Raw genomic sequence first — 8,576 nt, 5'->3', positions numbered from 1 at the left:
AGTAGTGTGGTCTTAGTGGTACCGGTACTGTAGGAAGCAATTACCTTGCAAATATAATAGGCCCAGGCGTGATCTCTCAGCAAAGCATATTTTAATAACGATTTTGCAAGATCGGGTGTGCCACCTAAAGGTAGGCACACAGAATATGGCAAAAAGCCCCTGCTTATATCACCCTAATTCCAGCTGAAAATTCCCTCCCCTGTTCCCCGTTAGTTGGTACTTCAGGGTTTACAGACTACCCAACGCCTGCCTCAGTTTACCTGTCTCATTCATCTAATTCTAACAACCCCCTCCCCTTATTGATTTATTTAAAATATGGATTCCTAGCTCTTCGGTTACCATTCCCCAGCTCAAATTTTTAAATACAGTAATCAATTTGCATTCCAGGATTAGTTTGAAGAGGCTTTGTTTTACATTAAGGATTCATAGTCTGATGTCTCTCAGTCCTTCTCCTCCCCAGCTGGGGTCAGGCATCAGGTCCCCAGTTTCGTAAAAACAACATTCCTTCTTTAAACGTTCCTTACAGTAGCAACATCCTGCACCCTGGCTTGCTGTCAAGAACAGCCAAGCAGCAAGTGTCCCTACAACTACCTGAAAGGAGGTTGTAGCATGGAAGGTGTTGGTCTCTTCTCCCAAGTAGCAAGTGACAGGACAAGAGGAAATGGCCTCAAGTTGTGCCAGGGGAGGTTTAGGTTGGATATTAGGAAAAAATTAATCACCAAAAGGGTTGTCATGCGCTGGAACAGGCTGCCCAGGGAAAGTGGTGGAGTTGCCATCCCTGGAGGTGTTTAAAAGATGCGTAGTTGACATTCCTAGGCACATGGTTTAGTGACAGAGTTCGGTTAATGGTTGGACTCAATGACCTCAAGGGTCTCTTCCAGCCAAAATGATTCCATGTCTCTGGCATTGATTCTCTTTTACTCAAATTGTAAGCCCCCTGGAGTAAGTTCTATTTCCCATTCTACTCCTTTTATTTTGTTACCACCCTCATTGTGTTGACATTGTAAAAAGAAAAAAAAAATTTAAAAGCCTGTACTGAACATTCCTGCTCTGTACAGACTTTGTAGTGAGTGGCTGAACAACTGATGTGTGAAGCACACTCACAGCTCCTCTCCCATGCAATAGTGCGGCCCCAGTCGCAGGGGGAAGTGAGGCAGTGGGGAGCAGGTCCATTCCAAAGGCTGCCCCATGTTACAGACATACATGGATTTATTTTCCAGACAACCCAAAGGCACTAACACGAGGCTACAGCCTGTTGCTCCAAAGGCAAAGGAGTGTCGCGATCCATGTGAACCACGCTGGGGATCCTGGGTGGTGATTGGGGTCACAGCCTCATTACAGAGGGCCAGTGGTGGGGAGCTTGCAAAGCCTACTGCGTGCCAGGTGATCAGCAGATTTCTGTAGCGTCAGGGATCCTCCAGCTTCAGGTTTTCCAAACAATCCTCCAGCACTGTTAAGAAACAGAAAACTGCTTTTAAAGTTTTAAAGTACTTAAATAATGTCGTTGACAATGAAATAAATTATAAAGGCTGTTATTCCCTTGCAAATACTGCTAGACAGTGCACTGCATGACGGACAACAAAGCCGTTTCCAGAAAAGACACGGATATGAAGCTAGAGGTTCATTAAATCCTTCTACCGCAGTAATCTTTCACGTAACACATTACGAGCTATTGCTGGTGCGCATCCCCTGCTTCTTTCCCAGAGTAGAACAAGCAGCACCGCTCCCTGAGGTCGCAGCCAGGCTGGCTCAAGGCTTCTTGAAAGCTTAAGCACAAATGAGTTCTGTGTTGACATGGAACAGGCCTAAAGGCAGTCCTCATCCCGTGGCTGTTCATTTGACATTGCGGTTTTAAATAAAACTTTTCAATAAATGATAGTATTTAAATAATTTCATTTTAATCTGAATCAAATTCAAATTGATTAATGAATACTTATATTCTCTTTAATAATAAAAACTTTGTTATGTAACACTAATCGTAATACCTTTGTAACGCCAGCTCCTTTCTTCAGGGATATAACAGCACTGACAACTTCAAGAAACGAAAAGCCAAAACTGACATTAGGTTTCACTTTTTCTGCCTCCTTCCCTACTGCTGCTCTGGGCCTGGTCTCTGTTTTGATGCTATCTGCAATAAAATTTCTAGAAAGATCATTACAAAAAGGCTGCTGTCAGATGAAAGCCCAGAAGGAGTCCAGCATGCAATGAGAGGGATTATTCCTGCAGGACAGAGGCCAGGCTGGTTTCTCAGAGCTGGACACAGGCGCTCGGCTCCAAGTTGTGCAGCTGGAGAAGCTTTTTGTACTTCAGCACCAGCTCAGTCCCTCATCACCACGACTTCCTTCGGGAGCACTGGCACATACTGGCTCTTTGTGCTTGTCTACTGGGACTGTCCCCTCACCTCTGGGGTGGGGAACTCGTGCTCCAGGTCCCCAAGAGCCTCCTTTTTAAATTTTCTACTGTCGTTTCAAAGAGCTCAAGAGAATCCTGGCAGTCCATGAGTCTAGATTGACTTCCAGCACCAACCAGCAGCCATTTTGGTTACAGGGCCAGCTTCCAAATTCTTGAGTGCAGTGGGAAGTGGCACATGGCTTTAGTCATGCTTTTCCTCTCACCTCCTATGCTGACACCGTAAGAAAACAAAAAAACACTGCAAGGCTTTCATTTCTGTCATCAGCATGGGGAAGGCAGCCATTTTGAAGAAAAAATGTTTATAGACTTGTAACCCTTGGTCATATTCATGATACTGTCTTTGAAATAGGAAAGTAAGGCAGAACAGCTTAGAAAAGCAACAAGCAAACAGAATAAATATAAAGGTGTCTGCTTAACTTTTGGCAGACTAATTCTACAAAGGTAACTGTGCAATAAAAAGAGGGAAATGGTCACCAGCCTGACCGTGACAGTACAGGATTCTCCTGCACCCGACAGTCAGTAACCCAACTGTTCTTACTTGCAGACATCCCTGGCTGCGGCTGTCCCATGTTGGGCCCTTGATTCATGGGAGCCTGTGGCATGCCCGGAGCATTTGGGATCATGTTTTGCTTCTGCAGCCGGGTTCTTCGTTTCTCCTCCAACTCCTTCTGAATCTTATAGATCTTCTCCGCTAGCAAGTGATAGTACTCTGCCTGTTGGGGAGGAACACAAGTCAGGAAAGGAGATGACACACACACGATAAGTAAAGGCAACAGGTCCCAGTGATCCAACCTCGTAAAACAGCCTCACACACACACATTTTGGCTTGGGTGCGGGTGGTTCTCCCTTCGCAGGAGCTGCCCTCACCTCTGCCCGGCAACAAGGGGCTCTGCTAAGGGCATTGCTGGCAACCATTAGGCCAACACCAGACATTCCTCTTCTCATGTCCATCGCTTCTTTGGGAGAATCACACTGAAGATCTTCACGCTGCCTTTCAGGAACTCCGAGGAGTCTCGGGCACAGCACAGCCCGACAGGCACCACCCCGACTCCCGGCACACCTGGGCAGAAGCCGGCAGCTGGCTGGTTCCCAGACCCCATCCAGCAACCCTGAACACGCGCTTCCTCAGCCTGGGAGCCTCGCCTGCTTGCACCCCTCTCCCTCCCCAGCACTATGGGGTCAAGGCAGAGATACGCGACTGGACGACAGAGGACGGCATCTCACCCTGCTGTTTGCCGATTCATACATATCCCCTTCCACTTTCCGAGCATAAGCCACCAGATTCTCCATACGCCGATCCTTCAGTGCTGCGGGGTCAGGAGTAGGAAATATGGCTTGGACTCTGCAGGAGCGGGGGCAGGAAAAAGCACGCAAATGATTAGGATGTCCCCAGACCAGGGGACAGCAGCACTAACCACGGTGCTCTGAACACAAAGCAGCAAGCAAATCTTCTGACAGACTGTGGTGCTGCTACTGCCCCAGTGCCCCCGTATAGCTGGCTTGAGTACAGAGCGGGACGTGCCAATATAACAGCCCCAAAACGACAGATGCAGCTCCGTTAACGACCAGGAAGGCAAGAATGCGTCTTTCGGTCTTCTGTTTTCCCTTCTTATGTACCCTGACAAAACTCACTCTCCGACCCCCTCGTTTTGGAAGCTGAGCCTCCTCCTGCCCCACACAGAGATGGCAGAGGCAGCAACTCACCCAACAGGAGATTGTTTTGCTATTAGCTACTCACAATTTATGAACACGGCGGTTTCAGAGATCCTGAGTGACTTCTTCGTGCCACTGCTCCTGGCTACCTCCCTGAGGGCAGGGAGGCCCCTGACTCCAGGCCGACTACCTCGGGGATCATGGCCACCTCTACACTGCTGCAGTTTACCCAGTGAAGCACCGGCTCCACAACCCCCACCGGGAAAACGTCTAAGTAAAACAAAACAAAAAACCCCCAAACAAACCTTCAAGGCAGGGAGTTTCCCAGCATGGAATTTACAGAAAACCCTTGTCAGATCATCCTTAATGTTGCACTGATGCTCTTATGTATTTACAGCAACTTGTCATTAAATCACACTGTGCAACAGACAGAGAGATTCAAGAGTTGGTGTGCTGAACAAATAAGCCAACTCCAGACTCAACAAGCATCCCAGTTAGGAGCATAGGTACTAAGTTAGTCTGTCCTTTCTTGCTATTTTTTTACCATGGTAGGTTTGCCAGTATATGTCAACACAGCTCTACATACAAATAATGCAAAAAAGCTAAAACAAAAATTGTGCCCAGATTAAAAAACAAAACAAAAAAACCCAACACAACTATGCCCAGTTCCAAGGCTGTCCTAAAAAGGGGAGAGAAGACTTAACTGGGAGATAATCCTCAGTTTTAAGTATTGTACTTTACCCCATCCCATTCCCCCAAGAAATCCGGGTTTTGAGTGCTGAGCTGTGCTGCCTGCGTGATTCCTCTGCAAGCCTGGGAAGATGTGAGGCACCACCGTGTCCTGCCAGGTCACCTCCCCTGGCAGAATGGGCAGGCCGGAGGACCAGGGAGTCCAGCTAATAGCAGAAGACGAGACGTTACGACACCTATATGACCTGGCACATAATATGCAGTTTATAAAGGTGAAAACCCTTTACATATGCTTTCCCAAGTCACAGTTAAGGGCCTCTAGGAAACAATTATTTTGCAAATATAATAGGCCCAGGCAGGATCTCTCATCAAAGCATATTTTAAGAACAATTTTGCAAGACTGGGTGTTCTACCTAAAGGTAGGCACACCCAGTAGGGCAAAAAGCCCCCGCTTATATCCCCTCAAAGTCCTGGCCGCAATTTCCCTCCCCTATTCCCCATTGGTTGGGTACTTCAGGGTTTACAGACTACCCCAACGCATACAATACCCTTCCCCTTATCAATATGGATTTCTGGTACTTTGGCTACACTTTCCCCCAAATTAACTTGTAAATACAGGTATCAGTATATATTCCAGGAAGAGACTGCGTTTTACATTAAAAATTCATAGTCGCATGTCTCTCAGCCCTTCCCCCTAAATTAACTTGTAAATACAGGTATCAGTATATATTCCAGGAAGAGACTGTGTTTTACATTAAAAATTCATAGTCCCATGTCTCTCAGACCTTCCCCCTAAATTAACTTGTAAATACAGGTATCAGTATGTATACAGGTGTCAGTATATATTCTGGGAAGAGACTGTGTTTTACATTAAAAATTCATAGTCTGATGTCTCTCGGTCCTTCCCCCCTGATGGGGTCAGGTGCCAGGTCCTCAGTTATGTAAAAACAACAGTTCTTCATTAAATGTTCCTTACAGGCCCTTTTTCACTGGTTGTGGTGACACTAGGGAATTAGGCTCAGGTGACAGAAAAAAGGCTTGAAATCCTTCAATGCAAGCTCAGAAAACAGCAACCAAACAGGAGAGCACCTGAGGTCTTTATTTTTAAACTCATGATTTTGAGGTTCTAACTTCTGGTGGCTCTAACCCAGCCAGTGAATGTGGTTACAAGCCCTGGCAGCACGGGTCCTGTTAGACCCAGGTCACACCGCAGGCCCTGGGCTGCCCTGGCTTTCAGTCCACAGACCTGGTGAGATTCCTGTTGTATGGCACCCAAACCTCTGCTCACCAGGGAGACATTTAGTGCCACACTTTAATCTTCACACCTTGTTGATGGAAAAAGGAGGAGGGAAAAACCCACAAAATCATCCTGGAAAGAAGCCTTCTGACTTTAACTCCCTATTCTGTCCCAAGGATGGATAAAGATTTGCTTTGGTACAAAAAATCTTGTTGTCCCCTTGATTCCTTGGAGCCAACTGAACTGCAGGAGAAACAGCGATGAGCTTCTGTGATCAGAAACTGGCCGAGTCCAACAGGGAAGGGCAATACATTAGTCTCACTCTCCTGCCACCTCCACCCGCCCATGTCCCAGCAGTACAAACACATTAAAAACCTCTGTAAGGCTAAAAGGTGCCTGACAAGAAACATCACAAGTACCAGAGAGTGGCCTAGCAGCCTCCATCATGGCAGAGCGATGCATGATCCAAGGAAGAATCCAGCTTTAAAAGAAAGCTTTTTTTTTTTTCCCCCAGCTGATCATCACAGGATGGATGTAGAGACCAGATTCCTGAATTTCCTTTCAAAACTGCCAGAAAGGCAGTGGCAAATTCCTGTTGCCCCAGCACAATGCTTCAGAACATTCATACCATTCCCATCTGCTGCTTTAATGGCTGGTTCCACCTTGTACGGTGCAGTTGAAGCTGCAGGGTGGCTCCTGATGACTACAGATGAACACAAGTGGGTTAGCTCATCATCTCATCTCATCATCTCATCTCATCTCATCTCATCATCTCATCTCATCTCATCTCATCTCATCTCATCTCATCTCATCTCATCTCATCTCATCTCAATCTCATCATCTCATCATCATCATCTCGCAGGTTTGCAGAACGCCAGCTGGGCTGGGCAGTGTGTGCTGTGGGTTTCAGTGGCAACACCAAGCAAGGACAGACACTTGTCTTGCCCGTGGGTTTGCATGACTTGGTGTAGAGCACAGACTGGAAGCTGTTTGGGATACCAACTTAAAAAGCAAGTCCCAATCTTTGGCTGGACAGAAATGTAATCTCCACTGCAGCTGCGATCAAAGCAAATGAAATTCTTTGCTTCAGCACAGTACTGATCTAGCACCATAGTGGGTAGCTAGTGTCCGTGCTATGACCTGTTGTCAGCTCTCCTTCCCTCAGAGGAACCTTTTGGATCTTACAACAGAAAAAAAAAATGTGCTGCTCCATGAACCAAGCAGGCTGAGTGTGCTGTGTGGGGCCAGGCATCCTTTTCCTCCCTCACATACCCCCACGAGCCTCTATAATACTTTTTCAGGCAAGACACAGCACATGGTCTGCAGTCCAGGAGACGAACAGCATGGGTTATGGTAGGTGGACTAAAAAAACATATGTACAAAATACCTTTCCTAAGGGTTTTCTGTAGAGAAACTTGAAGTTACCGACCTGCTCCCAGAAGAGAACATATTTGCACAGGAAGAACACAGGATTCCCTGACTGCTGCTGTTGCTCTTGCTGTGATCTCAAGAAAGCACAGGAAAAGCAAACGCCTGAAGGACCTTCAGCTTAGGGAGCTGCGGTTGCTATGAGCAGAAAATAGGGCCCTGGCTTTCAGTGCTATGTTTGCAGACCCCGCTCCTACCCCACAGCCCCTACCCCTGTGGCTGCTACCTCTGGCAGTAGTGCAGAAGGCTGTGCCCTGGCTTACTAGGCCTAATGTCCCAGCCAAAATTTGAAGTCCTGCCTTCCAGCCCTTGCAGATCCTTTCTATATCAGCCCAGGGATGCCCCTACATCTGAGCCCTTGCTTCGCCAGCCCCAGAGTCCCATGCTGTTCTGACTCTTCCTCCACAGGTTATGCAGCCGTACCTACATTCTTTCCGCATTTTAGAAAGGCCACAGCCAACAGTGTGGGGCAGCAAAGACAACAGAAAGCAAAAGTGAAGAAGGAAACAAACCTAAGTGAAGGACTCTTCACTTCTCTGGGCAGCAGAAACAATGCCCTTTCAGCCAGAGGAGCAGGGTTGGCAAAGAGTATTCTTCTTGTAATGTCACTGTCACTGCCTTCCAATTCTTGCTATTGCCTTGGGGATTGTGGGGACATGGGGAGAAGCAAAACACCCACTGACAGAGCTTGTGGTTGCATCCCACAGAGCTCTGTGTTCCCAAGATACGCCAAAAACTGCCACCACCCAGCACACCTGGGGAGAACAAGTCTGAGCTGTGCCAACTTCACCAGGAGCTGTGAAGGGCTTCAAAGATGGCTAAGGGAGATGGTGTCAACAGTAATTCCTCCACCCTCCCTAAATCCACCACACTCCCGACAACAGGGAATGCAGACTGGAGCCATGGCTGATTGCTCATCAGCTACCCACAGCACCGGTTACAGAACAGGTTTCCCTTTCAAATATCCACCGCATGCAGGATCCCTGCTGGAGAGTTACAACCAGGACCCTGTTCTAAGGGAGTGCAACTAAGGCAACTCAAGCAAATCATCAAATCCCCGTTTTTCTAAACAAAGTGCCAGATTGAAGTCGGGCAGGCGAATGCCTATGCATACAACTTGCCTGCAAGGCTGACAGAGCAGCTCGGTGGCTTTTCA

The sequence above is a fragment of the Caloenas nicobarica genome, chromosome 1, assembly GCF_036013445.1.
Source record: "Caloenas nicobarica isolate bCalNic1 chromosome 1, bCalNic1.hap1, whole genome shotgun sequence".
Lineage (NCBI taxonomy): Eukaryota > Metazoa > Chordata > Aves > Columbiformes > Columbidae > Caloenas > Caloenas nicobarica.
This window is presented reverse-complemented; position numbering follows the sequence as displayed.